General features: G+C 42.3%; 1 non-coding gene across 1 annotated transcript; it reads right to left on the minus strand.

Annotated features, from left to right (window-relative positions):
* Window positions 1-7,916: 7,916 nt before the first annotated feature.
* LOC125598263 lies at window positions 7,917-8,023 on the minus strand. Its single transcript, XR_007332332.1, has one exon. It is a non-coding gene; the product is annotated as a small nucleolar RNA R71 (small nucleolar RNA).
* Between the last annotated feature and the right edge of the window lie 10,677 nt (window positions 8,024-18,700).

Genomic DNA, 18,700 nt, shown 5'->3' on the forward strand with positions numbered 1-18,700 from the left:
CAGATGGTCTTGGTCGTGGCTGTGCTGTTCCTGATGGATAATTGGTCCATTTGAATCTGGTCAAGGGAAGGCTGGCTCCTTATTGGCTAGCTAAAGGCTCCCATGAATCTGCCCACTTCTTTTGCTAGATACATGGTCTCCTTTTGCTTTTTACTTTACAGCAAGAGACTCCCTTTCCAGCCTGTCACTCGCCAGCCTCTCCTTTGTCTTCTTCTCTTAAGAATTTCACCAGTAGTACCCTATTTTTGCACTAACTTCAACTATGCTCAAATGGTTGACTGGTGAACTTTCGGGATGTCTCGGTCCGTACGGATCCGTACGGTCCGTACAATGTCCGTACCAAATCCGTACGGCCAGTCCCTAAGTTTGCACACTCGCCCAAATACTCTTCTAAGTCCCTCCTGGACTTGGCCCTATTTTTGCACCACACTTCCATCTTCTCTCTAACTCCTCCAAAGCCCTCACATGATCAGTCTAAGTCTTTCCTAGACTTATCTTCACAAGATAACTTCTTCAGAACACTTCTGAAGCTTGATTGAACTCTTCTAGACATCTTCTAGAGCTTGCCCTATCATTGTACAAGCTCCATCTTCTCTTCAGTTCAACAATTAGGAGACACTCCAAATCAAGTTCAAGTCGTGGCCCATCATAAACCAAAGAAGAACCACCTTGTTGGTTTGATTTAATTGCAATGTAATGGGTTTAGTTTATTGGGCTTTCATTTAATTTAAACCAAAGACAATTAGGAATTAGAGTAAACCAGATTGGGTAGATTAGTATTTAAAATTAACCAATTTCGAATTGGATTAGGAGATTAAACCATCTTGATTTAAATTTAGGATTTTCAGTTTTATTCTTTAACATATATAGCCACGTTTTGGCATGGAGATCAATCAATCGACATTTTTTTTCAACTTCTTGTTTTGAGTTTTCTCTCAATTCAGCTGGTGTGTAATATCCAGCTTGGGTTCTCTGATTTGGTGTGTCATATCCAGATCAGAAGCCTTGGAGTATCAGGAGGCGAGCCATCTCTCTTGTGTCCCACATCAATCCACAAACCTTGATACAGATCGAGTCTTTGATTCTCTTTGCAAGGATTATCTCTGTGATCCATCCTAGACACTAAGCAGGGTGATCCTGTGTCTGTGGAGCAGAAAAAAAACATCTTTATAGCATCCATAGCTCTAGGAGAGAAGACCATATCCATCACCTTTCATCCACCCACGCCCTTCAAGTGATCCAGGGAGAGACAGCCATTCCAGGGCTGCACCACTGGTGAACTTTCGGGATGTCTCGGTCCGTACGGATCCGTACGGTCCGTACAACGTCCGTACCAAATCCGTACAGCCAGTCCCTAAGTTTGCACACTCGCCCAAATACTCTTCTAAGTCCCTCCTGGACTTGGCCCTATCTTTGCACCACACTTCCATCTTCTCTCTAACTCCTTCAAAGCCCTCACATGATCAGTCTAAGTCTTTCCTAGACTTATCTTCACAAGATAACTTCTTCAGAACACTTCTGAAGCTTGATTGAACTCTTCTAGACATCTTCTAGAGCTTGCCCTATCATTGTACAAGCTCCATCTTCTCTTCAGTTCAACAGAGAATCACCCGGAAGTTGAATAAATTTCATAGGAGTTGGCAAGAAGAAGTTATCCCACATTCAAATCAGGTGATTCCAGTTTCCCAGTTTGGGAATAGCACAGCTTCATCGTCATTCCAATCAAACTAGGATGAATCACTTTGTGAGAAGCTTGATTTGGATACATAAAGTGGGGGAGAATCACCAGGAAGTTGAATAAATCTCATAGGAGTTGGGATGATGAAGAAGTTATCCCACTTTCAAATCAGGTGATTCCAGTTTCCCAGTTTGGGAATAGCACAGCTTCATCGTCGTTCCAATCAAACAAGGATGAATCACTTTGTGAGAAGCTTGATTTGGATACATAAAGTGGTGGAGAATCACCAGGAAGTTGAATAAATCTCATAGGAGTTGGGATGAAGAAGTTATCCCACTTTCTAATCAGGTGATTCCAGTTTCCAGTTTGGGAATAGCACAGCTTCATCGTCGTTCCAATCAAACCAGGATGAATCACTTTGTGAGAAGCTTGATTTGGATACATAAAGTGGTGGAGAATCACCAGGAAGTTGAATAAATCTCATAGGAGTTGGGATGAAGAAGTTATCCGACTTTCAAATCAGGTGATTCCAGTTTCCCAGTTTGGGAATAGCACAGCTTCTTCGTCGTTCCAATCAAACCAGGATGAATCACTTTTTGAGAAGCTTGATTTTGGATACATTACTGGTGGAGAATCACCAGGAAGTTGAATAAATCTCATAGGAGTTGGGATGAAGAAGTTATCCCACTTTCAAATCAAGTGATTCTAGTTCCCAGTTTGGGTATAGCACAGCTTCTTCATCGTTCCAATCAAACCAGGATGAATCACTTTGTGAGAAGCTTGATTTTGATACATGAAGTGGTGGAGAATCACCAGGAAGTTGAATAAATCTCATAGGAGTTGGGATGAAGAAGTTATCCCACTTTCAAATCAGGTGATTCCAGTTTCCCAGTTTGGGAATAGCACAGCTTCATCGTCGTTCCAATCAAACCAGGATGAATCACTTTGTGAGAAGCATTATTTGGATATATAAAGTGGTGGAGAATCACCAGGAAGTTAAATAAATCTCATAGGAGTTGGGATGAAGAAGTTATCCCACTTTCAAATCAGGTGATTCCAGTTTCCCAGTTTGGGAATAGCACAGCTTCATCGTCGTTCCAATCAAACCAGGATGAATCACTTTGTGAGAAGCTTGATTTGGATACATAAAGTGGTGGAGAATCACCAGGAAGTTAAATAAATCTCATAGGAGTTGGGATGAAGAAGTTATCCCACTTTCAAATCAGGTGATTCCAGTTTCCCAGTTTGGGAATAGCACAGCTTCATCGTCGTTCCAATCAAACCAGGATGAATCACTTTGTGAGAAGCTTGATTTGGATACATAAAGTGGTGGAGAATCACCAGGAAGTTGAATAAATCTCATAGGAGTTGGGATGAAGAAGTTATCCCACTTTCAAATCAGGTGATTCCAGTTTCCCAGTTTGGGAATAACACAGCTTCATCGTCGTTCCAATCAAACCAGGATGAATCACTTTGTGAGAAGCTTGATTTGGATACATAAAGTGGTGGAGAATCACCCGGAAGTTGAATAAATTTCATAGGAGTTGGCAAGAAGAAGTTATCCCACATTCAAATCAGGTGATTCCAGTTTCCCAGTTTGGGAATAGCACAGCTTCATCGTCATTCCAATCAAACCAGGATGAATCACTTTGTGAGAAGCATGATTTGGATACATAAAGTGGGGGAGAATCACCAGGAAGTTGAATAAGTCTCATAGGAGTTGGGATGAAGAAGTTATCCCACTTTCAAATCAGGTGATTCCAGTTTCCCAGTTTGGGAATAGCACAGCTTCATCGTCGTTCCAATCAAACCAGGATGAATCACTTTGTGAGAAGCTTGATTTGGATACATAAAGTGGTGGAGAATCACCAGGAAGTTGAAATAAATTTCATAGGAGTTGGGATGAAGAAGAAGTATCCCACTTTCTAATCAGGTGATTCCAGTTTCCCAGTTTGGAATAGCACAGCTTCATCGTCGTTCCAATCAAACCAGGATGAATCACTTTGTGAGAAGCTTGATTTGGATACATAAAGTGGTGGAGAATCACCAGGAAGTTGAATAAATCTCATAGGAGTTGGGATGAAGAAGTTATCCGACTTTCAAATCAGGTGATTCCAGTTTCCCAGTTTGGGAATAGCACAGCTTCTTCGTCGTGCAATCAAACCAGGATGAATCACTTTTGAGAAGCTTGATTTTGATACATTAAGTGGTGGAGAATCACCAGGAAGTTGAATAAATCTCATAGGAGTTGGGATGAAGAAGTTATCCCACTTTCAAATCAGGTGATTCTAGTTTCCCAGTTTGGGAATAGCACAGCTTCATCGTCGTTCCAATCAAACCAGGATGAATCACTTGTGTGAGAAGCTTGATTTTGATACATGAAGTGGTGGAGAATCACCAGGAAGTTGAATAAATCTCATAGGAGTTGGGATGAAGAAGTTATCCCACTTTCAAATCAGGTGATTCCAGTTTCCCAGTTTGGGAATAGCACAGCTTCATCGTCGTTCCAATCAAACCAGGATGAATCACTTTGTGAGAAGCATTATTTGGATATATAAGTGGTGGAGAATCACCAGGAAGTTCAAAAAAATCTCATAGGAGTTGGGATGAAGGAGTTATCCCACTTTCAAATCAGGTGATTCCAGTTTCCCAGTTTGGGAATAGCACAGCTTCATCGTCGTTCCAATCAAACCAGGATGAATCACTTTGTGAGAAGCTTGATTTGGATACATAAAGTGGTGGAGAATCACCAGGAAGTTAAATAAATCTCATAGGAGTTAGGATGAAGAAGTTATCCCACTTTCAAATCAGGTGATTCCAGTTCCCAGTTTGGGAATAGCACAGCTTCATCGTCGTTCCAATCAAACCAGGATGAATCACTTTGTGAGAAGCTTGATTTGGATACATAAAGTGGTGGAGAATCACCAGGAAGTTGAATAAATCTCATAGGAGTTGGGATGAAGAAGTTATCCCACTTTCAAATCAGGTGATTCCAGTTTCCCAGTTTGGGAATAACACAGCTTCATCGTCGTTCCAATCAAACCAGGATGAATCACTTGTGAGAAGCTTGATTTGGATACATAAAGTGGTGGAGAATGGAGAAATACCCGGAAGTTGAATAAATTTCATAGGAGTTGGCAAGAAGAAGTTATCCCACATTCAAATCAGGTGATTCCAGTTTCCCAGTTTGGGAATAGCACAGCTTCATCGTCATTCCAATCAAACCAGGATGAATCACTTTGTGAGAAGCATGATTTGGATACATAAAGTGGGGGAGAATCACCGGAAGTTGAATAAGTCTCATAGGAGTTGGGATGAAGAAGTTATCCCACTTTCAAATCAGGTGATTCCAGTTTCCCAGTTTGGGAATAGCACAGCTTCATCGTCGTTCCAATCAAACCAGGATGAATCACTTTGCGAGAAGCATTATTTGGATATATAAAGTGGTGGAGAATCACCAGGAAGTTAAATAAATCTCATAGGAGTTGGGATGAAGAAGTTATCCCACTTTCAAATCAGGTGATTCCAGTTTCCCAGTTTGGGAATAGCACAGCTTCATCGTCGTTCCAATCAAACCAGGATGAATCACTTTGTGAGAAGCTTGATTTGGATACATAAAGTGGTGGAGAATCACCAGGAAGTTAAATAAATCTCATAGGAGTTGGGATGAAGAAGTTATCCACTTTCAAATCAGGTGATTCCAGTTTCCCAGTTTGGGAATAGCACAGCTTCATCGTCGTTCCAATCAAACCAGGATGAATCACTTTATGAGAAGCTTGATTTGGATACATAAAGTGGTGGAGAATCACCAGGAAGTTGAATAAATCTCATAGGAGTTGGGATGAAGAAGTTATCCCACTTTCAAATCAGGTGATTCCAGTTTCCCAGTTTGGGAATAACACAGCTTCATCGTCGTTCCAATCAAACCAGGATGAATCACTTTGTGAGAAGCTTGATTTGGATACATAAAGTGGTGGAGAATCACCCGGAAGTTGAATAAATTCATAGGAGTTGGCAAGAAGAAGTTATCCCACATTCAAATCAGGTGATTCCAGTTTCCCAGTTTGGGAATAGCACAGCTTCATCGTCGTTCCAATCAAACCAGGATGAATCACTTTGTGAGAAGCATGATTTGGATACATAAAGTGGGGGGAGAGATCACCAGGAAGTTGAATAAGTCTCATAGGAGTTGGGATGAAGAAGTTTATCCCACTTCAAATCAGGTGATTCAAGTTTCCCAGTTTGGGAATAGCACAGCTTCATCGTCGTTCCAATCAAACCAGGATGAATCACTTTGTGAGAAGCTTGATTTGGATACTGATATATGTGTTTTATACATCTTGTATATATGCTTTTAAATTGGTTTTCAAGTCTTTATCGAGTCTTCCTATTCCTTTTGGAGTCATTACAGGTCTGGAGTTGCATTGGATGGGAATGGACCAGCTGGAACAAAAGATGCAGAAAACAGTGCAATTTAGTGATTTTCACGCAGAACAGTCTTGATGACTGTTCTGAGTGAGTGTTCCAGCGGCAGAGATGTTTTAAGGAAACTACAATCATTATGGATTTGCCCTAATTATCCATATTTTCTCTCCCAGCCGCCTGTGGCTTTGATATATCATATTTTCTGTTTCTCTTTATCATTCTACGCTGTTTTGGAGACAAAGAACCAGACCTTAGAGTTGGAGACTTGAGATTCTGCTACTTTGTAAAGGGAGAAGGCCATCTCTCTCGATTTAGAGAAGAACCCCCTGAACCCTATTACTTTTTTCAGTCATATTTCATGTTGCTTTATATCTCTGTCTCTGTGTTTTCTTGCTCCATGGCTGAGTAGTCAGCTTGCTTAGTCTAGGGTGTTAGGGTGTTAGATCCGTGAGCTTGACATAAATAAGTTATAAATCGATTGTCTTCATTCATTGTTGTTCTTAAGGCTTGCATCAAGTTAACCACTTAGTGCCTGATTCTAGGTTTAATCTATTCATCAAAAGTGTTATAGGTTGCTAGACATAACTTGAATGAGCATTGCATCCCTAACCAGCGAAAGTAGATGTTAGGGTGTTTTGTGAACATATCGGACTTGACCTCTATTGCTTGTTGTCGCATCTTGATCCAAACGAGAGTTTAGTTTATCAAGATCGATCAGCATAGGGCAGCAGTACCACGACAGTGGGCTGTTCTACTTGAGTGATCCGAGTTCTAGACTTTCTCTTAATTAAACTTGAATAATTGTTTGGCTCACACTTGTTTAACACCCGATCAAACCACCCTAGGCTAGCATTTTTAATCATCTGAAAACTTTAATTCAATCTATTACTTGCTTGTTACGATTCCTCAACTTTAAAACCCCCATATTGTTTTAGCTTGATTCTGATCCCATAAAGATAAAGTGTAAGATTTGGTCTCTGTGGATTCGATCCTAAAGTGCTACATCGACATACCATTCGATTGTGGTAGTGTGCACATTAGGTTATTTGGTGTGCGTATACACGTAATATCAAATTGGCGCCGTTGCCGGGGACCATTTTTTTACCTTTATTTTTCGGTTATTTATTTAGTCTAAGACCTCTAACTTGCCTTATCCTTTTTGTTGCAGCTAATGTTCCAGGTGCATGACCAGTAGACATACTCGGAGAAACGCACAAGGAGAGTTAGTTACATTTACCAACCAGGAGCTAGCAAGGTTAGAAAGAACAAATCGTCAACAGCCAAGGCAAACTGACACCACTATGGGTGATCACGCCAATCAGGATGATCTCGCTGCGGCTATGGCACTCATGCAGCAGCAGATGCAACAAATGCAGCAGACCATCCAAGCTCAGCAGGATGCTGCTGAACAGGCTGCTCTCGCGCAGCAGGAACAACAGGCGCAGACTATTCCAATCGGGCAGAGAAACCTCCCGCGTAACATCCCTACTACGCGCTCTGCCATTGTTCCTCCACTCTGCACCAGGCAGGACTTCGAGATCAAGCCTGCTTTCATCGGTCTAGTACAGAGAAGGTGTTCTCTGGTCTCTCTACAGAAATTCCAATGGAGCATATTGAGAGCTTCGAAAAAGTCTGCAGTTTCACTCGCGTGAATGGTGTTCCACCAGACTACATCACGTGCATGTTATTCCCATTCTCTCTTGATGGAAAAGCTGCACGGTGGTTGAACTCTCTCCCTACCGGCTCTCTCACTTCATGGGAACAGGTCCGATCAGCGTTCCTCAGCCATTTCTACTCTAAGGCGAGAACAGCTGCATTGAGGAACAAGATCACCTCCTTCAGACAGCTCACTGATGAGCTTTTCTGCGACGCATGGGAGCGCTTCAATGACTATCGCAGAGAATGTCCTCACCATGGATTTGATGATGATTATATCCTGGACATTTTCTATGATGGAGTGGACTGGAAATACCAAGGTGCTCTAAACTCTGCGAGCAATGGAGACTTCATGACTCAAACCACTGCTGGAGCGTTTAAGCTGATTGAGAACATGGCTGCTAGCTCAGCTAATAAGAAAGAGGAGAGTGATTGCTCCAAGAAAGGAAACAGTTCTGACGCCCAGAAAATAGATGAGCTGACTGCCAAGGTTGATCAGCTACTGAAAAACAACCAAGGACACGTCTTCAGCATGGAGCAACCTACAGCCGGGCATGGGCATATTCAGAACCAGAACAACGACAACCGCAGAGCAATCCGCATGCTGTTCCAGCTACCGAGAACAGTCAACCAGATGAGCTGAAGGGTCTGGGTATGATGATGCAACAACTGTTGCAGGGTCAGCAGGTTCAGGCCAAGGTGTTGAATCAGGTAACCACAGAAATTGACACCAGGATGGGCAACATGTTCACTGAGCTGAATAACAAGTATGACAATCTTGCGATCCATATGAGAAAGATCGATGTTCAGCTTGCTCAAACAGCTGAGAGTGTCAAGAGGCAACAAGAGACGCTCCCTGGAAGAACTGATAAAAATCCTAGGACTGAGCACTGTAATGCAATAGAGCAGCCGTTTGCTGAGACTGCTCCAGGCGCAGAAGAGAGAGCAGAGCAGTCTGCTAGCTCTGGAGTGACTGCTCCTAGCGAACCTGCTGAGACTCCACCATCTCGAGTCTATGTTCCCAAGGTTCCCTATCCAATTCCACCTAGACATCTGATGGATCCCATTAGTGAAGAGCAGCTGATAGGTTTTAACAAGATGGTGAGAAGGCTTCCTAAAGAACTTGCATTCGAAGATGCTCTGCAGATTCGTCCATTGCTCCAGTTCTTTAAACACTGTAGAGAGACTCAAGAGGAGATCAAGGTCCTCTATACCAAGCACTGTCTACACCAGCACTGAAGGTATTGCCTAAGGTTGATGATCCTGGAAAGTTTGTTTTCCCATGTTCCATCGCAGGAACAACCTTCAAAGACATCTTTGTGACTCTGGTTCTTGTGTGAATCTCGTCTCAAAGGCTATTGTAGACGATTTGGGTATTGCTGATGTTGAGCGTTCTCAGCTGACCCTGACCTTTGCAAACTCTTCCAGAGCAGTCCCATATGGAACCATCCGCAGCCTTCATGTTCAAGTAGGGGAATGCATTGTTCCTGCTGAGTTTCAGTTGTTGAGATGAACAAGGATCATGAGATGCCTTTGATATTTGGAAGGACATTCATGGCTACTGTTGGAGCAACCATCGATATGCCCAACAAGAGAGTCTGCTTCTCCAACATCAACAAGAAAGTTTTCTACAAGGCTGTACCCACCAGATCTTCCTCATCACACGCCTCTCGCATCTCAGTGTTTGATGTAGAAAAGCTGAAGGTTGTTCCAGAGAAGGAGCATGGTGATAAGGGTGAGAGCAGCTGTTCTTTGATGAAGATCCTAGCACTGATCCTACTAAATTCAGAGGGAATTCAAGGGTGAAACAGAAAGTCCAGAAGAAAAGGGTCAAGGAGATCCTACAATGACTTTGATACCTCTCAAGTGTGATGAGAACTCCATTGAGTATGAGGTAAAGTGCAAGGGTACCTCTAAACCGTTCTCTAAAGTCAGAGCTATTCTCACACATGAGCTGAGAAAGAGAAAGGGGAAGCTGCTGTGAAAGGGTTGTTGAGCAGGTTTTGAAGCTGAACATGTCTGATTGTGGAGCTTGTTTTGGAACAGGCCCTCCTGCTCAACCCGACTGATCCCAGTCACCAAGTCAAGCTAGAGACTTAAACCAAGCGCTTGGTGGGAGGCAACCCACTGGTAAGTGTAAATATAACTTGGTGTTGTTTTTGTTTACTTATTTTTCGTTTTTAGTTTATTGAGTTTCAGGTCAAAAAGCAAAAAAAAAAATTCGAGATACTTCAAAAATTCTGGGTTGCAGAACGGAACAACCTACCCCCTGAAAGAGCGGTTGTTCCAGGCGATCATCTGACGATAGAACACCCAGAATTTTCATGGAGCGCCTGCTCCACTCAGGTAAGTATCTCGACCCAAAAAAAAAATATTTATTCTTGTTTTTCTCCTTCTCTCTGATTTATTTTCACACCAGGGACGTTGTGAAGTAAGTCTGGGGAGGGTTTTCGTCGTTTACTAACTCGTTTCTTTCTTTTGTTTTTCTTTTGGGTCAATTTGAGTCAGTTTTATTGAGTCAGTCAAAACTTTGTGGGAATTAGGACCTTATTCTGTGTTGATCACTGACCACCTCGTGCTTTAGTTATCTTATTCAGTGACCTTAGCAGTGGCGAAAGACACACATGTGGACCTGGAACACCCTGACATATCTCACTTGATTCTCCAGAAGTTCTCAGCCGATCAGGTTACACTGGGTAGACTTAACTCCACCTTACTTGAACCTAATCTTGACTGAAATTCTTCTTGTTATGGGCATTAGATCAGGGAAACGAGAACACACTCAGGACTTCTTATCCTTTTTATCCATCTTGCTGATCCTGAGTGGCTAGCTCATCTTTAGCTAGTTCCCACCCTGCACCTTAGCCTTTATTCCACCTTCATGCATTTGTTTTTCAGTGTCATATGTGCAGATATGTGCAAAAAGGTCGGAGAGGAAAGGATCAACGCAGCCTCCTACTCGTTACTGCTGCAGAAATTATGTCAGAAAGGAGAACAAGCAGATTAAGGGAGCAACCGCTCCATAACCAATGAACTGCGCAAGAGCAGGGGTGGAGAACCAGAATGGTCGCGAAATCAGAACCACCAGTGGCACTCAGAACGATCATGTATACCTCCTTCTTCGTCACATCACCATATCAATCATCAAAAAAAAAAAAAAAAAAAAAAAAAAAAAAAACGAGATTAATGTGATGGAGAAGGGGAAGAAAGAAAAGAAACATGGAGCCACTGGAAAGGTCGAGCAAGAAGTTGGTACCAAGTATTGAAGAGTGTGTAGAGGAAAGTGGAAAGCAGAACAATCAGTTGCCTGTTCCGTCATCAGAACAGTCGCACCAGATAGAGCAAAAACGAGTAGAGGCTGTGGACATCAATGGATCTATCCTCTCTTGCCATTTTGTGTGATATCCTGCATCCTCTTCAATGAAATGGTAGCCCCTAAACACTCTTAACTCCACCATTAAATAGCCTGTTCCACACCTAGACCGTCTACCCTGAATGATGCCTGTGATGAGAAGCTCACGCTACTCTTAAATGAATGTAGGGAGTTCTGTCTCGATAGTGTTGCTTTTTCAGGTTTGAGATGAAGAGTATGGAGCCGATTTTTGAACAGCAGTCAGTGGGGTTCCGGTAAGGGTGTGTTGTCCTAGTTTTACTGCTTGTATGGTTCAGAGATTCGTGGTTAAAGTATGGTTGCTGAGAATAGGAGAGTTCCCACACTTTCAAACCTTTCTCCCTGTTCTTGATACTTGACATTGTTTGAGGACAAACAAGGATCTAAGTCTGGGGGAATTGATATATGGTGTTTTATACATCTTGTATATATGCTTTTAAATTGGTTTTCAAGTCTTTATCGAGTCTTCCTAGTCCTTTTGGAGTCATTACAGGTCTGGAGTTGCATTGGATGGGAGATGGACCAGCTGGAACAAAAGAGGCAGAAAACAGTGCAATTTGGTGATTTTCACGCAGAACAGTCCTTGATGACTGTTCCGAGTGAGTGTTCCAGCGGCAGAGATTTTTAAGGAAACTACAATCATTACGGGATTTGCCCTAATTATCCATATTTTCTCTCCCAGCCGCCTGTGGCTTTGATATATCATATTTTCTGTTTTCTCTTTATCATTCTACGCTGTTTTGGAGACAAAGAACCAGACCTTAGAGTTGGAGACTTGAGATTTGCTACTTTGTAAAGGGAGAAGGCCATCTCTCTCGATTTAGAGAAGAACCCCCTGAACCCTATTACTTTATTTCAGTCATATTTCATGTTGCTTTATATCTCTGTCTCTGTGTTTTCTTGCTCCATGGCTGAGTAGTCAGCTTGCTTAGTCTAGGGTGTTAGGGTGTTAGATCCGTGAGCTTGACATAAATAAGTTATAAATCGATTGTCTTCATTCACTGTTGTTCTTAAGGCTTGCATCAAGTTAACCACTTAGTGCCTGATTCTAGGTTTAATCTATTCATCAAAAGTGTTATAGGTTGCTAGACATAACTTGAATGAGCATTGCATCCCTAACCAGCGAAAGTAGATGTTAGGGTGTTTTTGAACATATCGGACTTGACCTCTATTGCTTGCTGTCGCATCTTGATCCAAACGAGAGTTTAGGTATCAAGATCGATCAGCATAGGGAGCAGTACCACGACAGTGGGCTGTTCTACTTGAGTGATCCGAGTTCTAGACTTGCTCTTAATTAAACTTGAATAATTGTTTGGCTCACACTTGTTTAACACCCGATCAAACCACCCTAGGCTAGCATTTTTATCATCTGAAAACTTTAATTCCTCTATTACTTGCTTGTTACGATTCCTCAACTTTAAAACCCCCATATTGTTTTAGCTTGATTTGATCCCATAAAGATAAAGTGTAAGATTTGGTCTCTGTGGATTCGATCCTAAAGTGCTACATCGACATACCATTCGATTGTGGTAGTGTGCACATTAGGTTATTTGGTGTGCGTATACACGTAATATCAGATACATTAAGTGGTGAGAATCACCAGGAAGTAAAAAAATCTCATAGGAGTTGGGATGAGAAGTTATCCCACTTTCAAATCAGGTGATTCCAGTTTCCCAGTTTGGGAATAGCACAGCTTCATCGTCGTTCCAATCAAACCAATGAACACTTTGTGAGAAGCTTGATTTTGATACATGAAGTGGTGGAGAATCACCAGGAAGTTGAATTATAATCTCATAGGAGTTGGGATGAAGAAGTTATCCACTTTCAAATCAGGTGATTCCAGTTCCCATTTGGGAATAGCACAGCTTCTATTGAGATGAAGACCAAGGAGGCTGAAGGCAGTAGACTATTAGAGTAACTTTTAGAGTTTAGTACTTTAGGTTTTACTGTGGTAACTTTTTTAACCACAGTAACTACTTGGGGAAGTTATCTGATGGGATGAGAAGGTAACTTAGTGAAGAGAAGAGAGGAATTTCGACCAAAGAGGATAAGGAGGATAAGGAAGGATAAGGGATCACTTTGACAGCCTGTATGATGCTGGAAAGGAGAAGTTGCCTTTATACTAGTGCAAGCATGTGAGAAAGCACAGCCAAGTGATTCAAAAGGAGTTCCAGCCTGTCCTTTGACTACACATGCTTCTCCATTTCGAATTTCCTTGTTGCTCTCTCTATTAATACTTGTAAACCTCATCAGTTATTAATTAATGGAGTTTTGAGTCTCTCTCTCTTTATTCTCTCACTAAAATCTCTAATCTCTTTAATCTTTTCATCTGATTATCCCTGATTGGTTGAATCATGCTCTAATACACAAAAGTGTATATGGTATCAGAGCCAGGTTGCTAAAAAGGGGAGAGTGTGATTTCGTTTTTCATAAAAATCTGGGTGTTCTTGAGTGTTCTTGAGTGTTCTTGGTGTTCTTGAGTTCTGGTCTTTATTATCTGAGTGGTGTGAGATATTCTGATGGATTCAAACTATCTCAACATGGAAATGAAGCACAGATCTAGTACAACCATGGAGCTTGAAGAAGAGAGGGATGGCGATTGGTCAAGATGGGCAAAGAGAGCTTTGGAAAGCTGTGGGTTATGGAGTAGTCATGGAAAGGGGAAACCTTTCATGGAAATGGCTACTGAAGAAGGTCAGACAAGAGGTCTGAAGCTGGGAAATGAAGTTGTTCAAGGAAACACTACAAAGAGTGAGATTGAAGCAACTTTAGGAAAGTCCAAGCTTGTGAGAGTCGTTGAGGACAGAGGGGTGATCCGCGGCTTGAGACAAGGAAAGGATGAGTGTTATCAGCTTGTGGGAAGGCTGAGAGAAGTATGGTCAGAGCTAGACGTGGTGAAGACACACACATCAAATCCGAGATGTTGTCAAGAAAGGAGGAAGCAAGATGTGATCTTCAGCTTCCTTATGGAAGAGGTATGTGAGCTTGTTAAATATACTTGTGATGTGTGGGAAATGAACAGGAAGCCAGAAAGATGGAAGGGAGGTACAAGCTGTAAGAGGGGAAGGTTGAGAAAACTTTCTAAGGAGTGGTTAATGAAGAGAAGGGATGGAGAAAGGATAGCGAGTCTGAGCACTTAAGTGACAGTATGAGTGTAATCTTGAAGAGAATCAAGGATGTACTTCAGCAGATGGTTATAGGAGAGTGTTCATACTCAGCTTACATGGGAGAAACAGTAGGAGACAGTGCGGATATGAGAGGAATGGATACCAAGAGGGCAGATGAGTGTGTGACAAAGAAGGAATGGGATGAGTTGGTTAAGCATGTGTATGCTTTGGCTACGACCCGGAGTCTGGGTGCTCCTGCCAAAGCATCCACATCTAAACCCATCATCATTGACTCTGGAGCAACACACCACATGATCAGTGACAAGAGACTAATCAGTGAGGTTAAAGCAGCAACAGGGAGTGTCATGATAGCCAATGGTACCAGGATCCCAATAGAAGGAGTGGGAAACCTCAAGCTGTTTGAGAAGAACTCCACTGCCTTCTACCTACCTCAGTTTACATCCAATCTAATCTCAGTTAAGAAGGCTACAGTTGATCTGGATTGTCAAGTGGTTTTCAGACCAAATGAAGTTGAGTTCCAGGATTTGAAGACTGGAAGGGTTATTGGCAGAGGAGACAGCAAGCATCAGCTCTATCATCTCCAAACAACTGAGGCGCCTAGTCCTGTGGAGTCTGTGTGTTTAAGCAGCACAACGGATAGGTGTGATAATCTCACATGGCATGCAAGGCTGGGACATCCTCATGCCAAGGCAATTGAACTGATTCTACCAAGTATGGCGTTCAATCACTTGGAGTGTGAAGCTTGTATACTTGGAAAGCACTGTAGAACTGTCTTCCCAACATCAGAAACCAGATATGAGAATTGCTTTGATCTGGTGCATTCAGACGTGTGGACAGCTCCCTGTATGTCTAGAGACAGCCATAAGTACTTTGTGACTTTCATTGATGAGAAGTCCAAGTACACATGGATCACCATGATTCCCTCCAAAGACAGAGTCCTAGAAGCCTTCATGAACTTCCAAGCATATGTTACTAACCAGTACAATGCCACTGTGAAGATTCTGAGGTCTGATAATGGAGGAGAATACACTAGCAATGCTTTCAAGAGTCATCTTGCAAAGCATGGGATTGTGCAACAAACTAGCTGTCCTTACACACCACAACAAAATGGGGTGGCTGAGAGGAAGAACAGACATTTGATGGAGGTTGCGAGATCAATAATGTTCCACATGAATGTCCCTAAGAGGTTTTGGAGTGATGCTGTTCAGACTGCTTGCTATCTCATCAATAGAGTGCCAACCCGTGTCTTGAAGAAACTGAAACTGTCTCCCTTGAAGTATTGAACAAGGCCAAGCCACACATTGATCATTTGAGAGTTTTTGGGTGCTTATGTTATGTGATGATTCCCGGAGAAAGAAGGAACAAGCTAGAAGCAAAGAGTACTAAAGCTATGTTCATTGGGTACTCAATCACTCAGAAAGGCTACAAATGTTATGATCCAATAACTAGGAGGGTTATGGTATCTAGAGAAGTGAAGTTTGTTGAGTCTAAAGGGTATTATGAGGAGAAGAAATGGGAAGACCTAGAGGATCTGTCCCGAGCTCCATCAGAGAAGGCAACAACATTGAGGGTGTTGTTGGAGAGGCTAGGGATAGGATTATCCCAAGATCAGGAACCAGGAAGAACAGGACCTTCTAATCAAGCTGGAGAAGCTGGAGGAACAACTCCTCTTGATCATGAGAGGGGAATGGATCTGAATCAGGGGAGCAGGAGCATAACCAAGAGGATTCAGGTCAGCATGATCAGGAGGAGACACAGGAAGTAGAGAGTGGAGCTCAGTCAGGTGGAAATGAGCAGGAGAGAACCTACTGGAAATGAGCGGGAGAACCTACTGGTTTAAGAGAGGAAGCACAAGAGAATGTTCAGGCTGAAGAACAGGTTGAGACCTTGCGGAGGAGCACAAGGATAAGGAGGGATCCTTCCAACTGGGTAAACACGAGAGTGTACTACAATGCCCAGGCTGTGGAGCATCCCTCTCAAGCCGTGTGTTCCTTTGCTGAGTTTCCAGAAGAGCACATGGTGTTTATGTGTAACTTGGATGAGAATGAGATACCAAGATCTTATGAAGAAGCTATGAAGCACAAGGTTTGGAGAGATTCAGTAGGAGATGAAAGGGATGCAATGATCAGGAATGATACTTGGTATGAGAGTGAGTTACCTAAAGGGAAGAAGGCAGTTTCAAGCAGATGGATCTTCACCATCAAGTACCTTGCAAATGGGGAGATAGATAGGCGCAAGACTAGGCTGGTTGCAAGAGGATTTACACAGACTTATGGGGAAGATTACATTGATACTTTTGCACCAGTGGCCAAGCTTCACACAATTCGAATTGTGTTATCTATTGCAACAAACTTGGAGTGGGATTTGTGGCAAATGGATGTGAAGAATGCTTTCTTGCAAGGTGAACTTGAAGATGAAGTATACATGCATCCACCTCCTGGTCTGAGCATCTAGTAAAGCCAGGGAATGTTTTGAGATTGAAGAAAGCAATATATGGGTTGAAACAGTCACCTAGAGCTTGGTACAGGAAGCTGAGTACAACACTCAATGGGAGAGGCTTTAGGAAGTCTGAACTAGATCACACTCTCTTCACCTTGACAGGACCTTCAGGGAGCATTGTGATTCTAGTGTATGTGGATGATTTGATTATCACAGGAAGTGATAAGGGGGATAGGGATTCAGGCTACTAAGGAGTTTCTCAAATCTGTGTTTGACATCAAGGATTTGGGGAGAGATGAAGTATTTTCTGGGCATTGAGATATGCAGATCAAAGGAGGGTTTGTTTATGTCTCAAAGGAAGTATACTATGGATATGTTGAAGGAGAGGATGATGTGCTTGGAGGGAAAGATAGCTAAGACACCCCTTGAGGAGGGATATAAGTTCTGCGTGAGGGGGAGGTTGAAGAGAAGCAGCTGTTTGAAGATCCTAAGCTATACAGGAAGATGGTTGGCAAGCTGATCTACTTGACCATCACCAGACCAGATATATGTTTTGCTGTGAACCAAGTGAGTCAGCATATGCAGGCGCCAAAGGTCCATCACTGGAAGATGGTTGATAGGATACTGAGGTATCTGAGTGGGACGGCTGGACAAGGAGTTTGGATGATGGGTGTAATGGCAGTACAGAAGTGGTTGGGTATTGTGATGCTGATTTGGCAGGAGGAGATAGAGTGGACAGGAGATCAACTACTGGGTATTGTACATTCATTGGAGGAAACTTGGTTACTTGGAAGAGTAAGAAGCAGAAGGTTATCTCTTGTTCAAGTGCTGAAGCTGAGTATAGAGCCATGCTGAAGCTGACAAACGAGTTGGTGTGGATCACTTTGTGAGAAGCTTGATTTGGATACAAAAAGTGGTGGAGAATTACCAGGAAGTTGAATAAATCTCATAGGAGTTGGAAAGAAGAAGTTATCCCACTCTCAAATCAGGTGATTCCCAGTTTCCCAGTTTGGGAATAGCACAGTTTCATCGTCGTTCCAATCAAACCAGGATGAATCACTTTGTGAGAAGCTTGATTTGGATACATAAAGTGGTGGAGAATCACCAGGAAGTTGAATAAATCTCATAGGAGTTGGGATGAAGAAGTTATCCGACTTTCAAATCAGGTGATTCCAGTTAACCAGTTTGGGAATAGCACAGCTTCTTCGTCGTTCCAATCAAACCAGGATGAATCACTTTTTGAGAAGCTTGATTTGGATACATGAAGTGGTGGAGAATCACCAGGAAGTTGAATACATCTCATAGGAGTTGGGATGAAGAAGTTTATCCCACTTAAAATCGGTGATTCCAGTTTCCCAGTTTGGGAATAGCACAGCTTCATCGTCGTTTCAATCAAACCGGATGAATCACTTGTGAGAAAGCTTGATTTGGATACATAAAGTGGTGGAGAACACGGAATTACCAGGAAGTTAAATAAATCTCATAGGAGTTGGATAAAAGAGTTAGAAGAAGTTATCCCACTTTCATTATCAGGTGATTCCAGTTTTCCGTTTGGGTAAGGGAATAGCACAAGCTTCATCGTCGTTCCAATCAAACCAGGATGAATCACTTGTGAGACAGCTTGATTTGGTACATAAAAGTGGTGGAGAATCACCAGGAAGGAAGTTGAATAAATCTCATAGGAGTTGGCAAGAGAAGAAGTTATCCCACAATCAAATCAGGTGATTCCAGTTTCCCAGTTTGGGAATAGCACACTTCATCGTCGTTCCAATCAAAACCAGGATGAATCACTTTGTGAGAAGCTTGATTTGGATACAAAAGTGGTGGAGAATTACCAGGAAGTTGGAATAAATCTCATAGGAGTTGGAAGAAGAAGAAGAAGTTATCCCACTTTCAAATCAGGTGATTCCAGTTTCCCAGTTTGGGAATAGGAAGCTTCTTCGTCTTTCCAATCATAAACCAGGATGAATCACTTTGTGAGAA

The sequence above is a fragment of the Brassica napus genome, unplaced genomic scaffold (assembly GCF_020379485.1).
Source record: "Brassica napus cultivar Da-Ae unplaced genomic scaffold, Da-Ae ScsIHWf_1675;HRSCAF=2296, whole genome shotgun sequence".
In the NCBI taxonomy this organism is placed as follows: Eukaryota; Viridiplantae; Streptophyta; class Magnoliopsida; order Brassicales; family Brassicaceae; genus Brassica; species Brassica napus.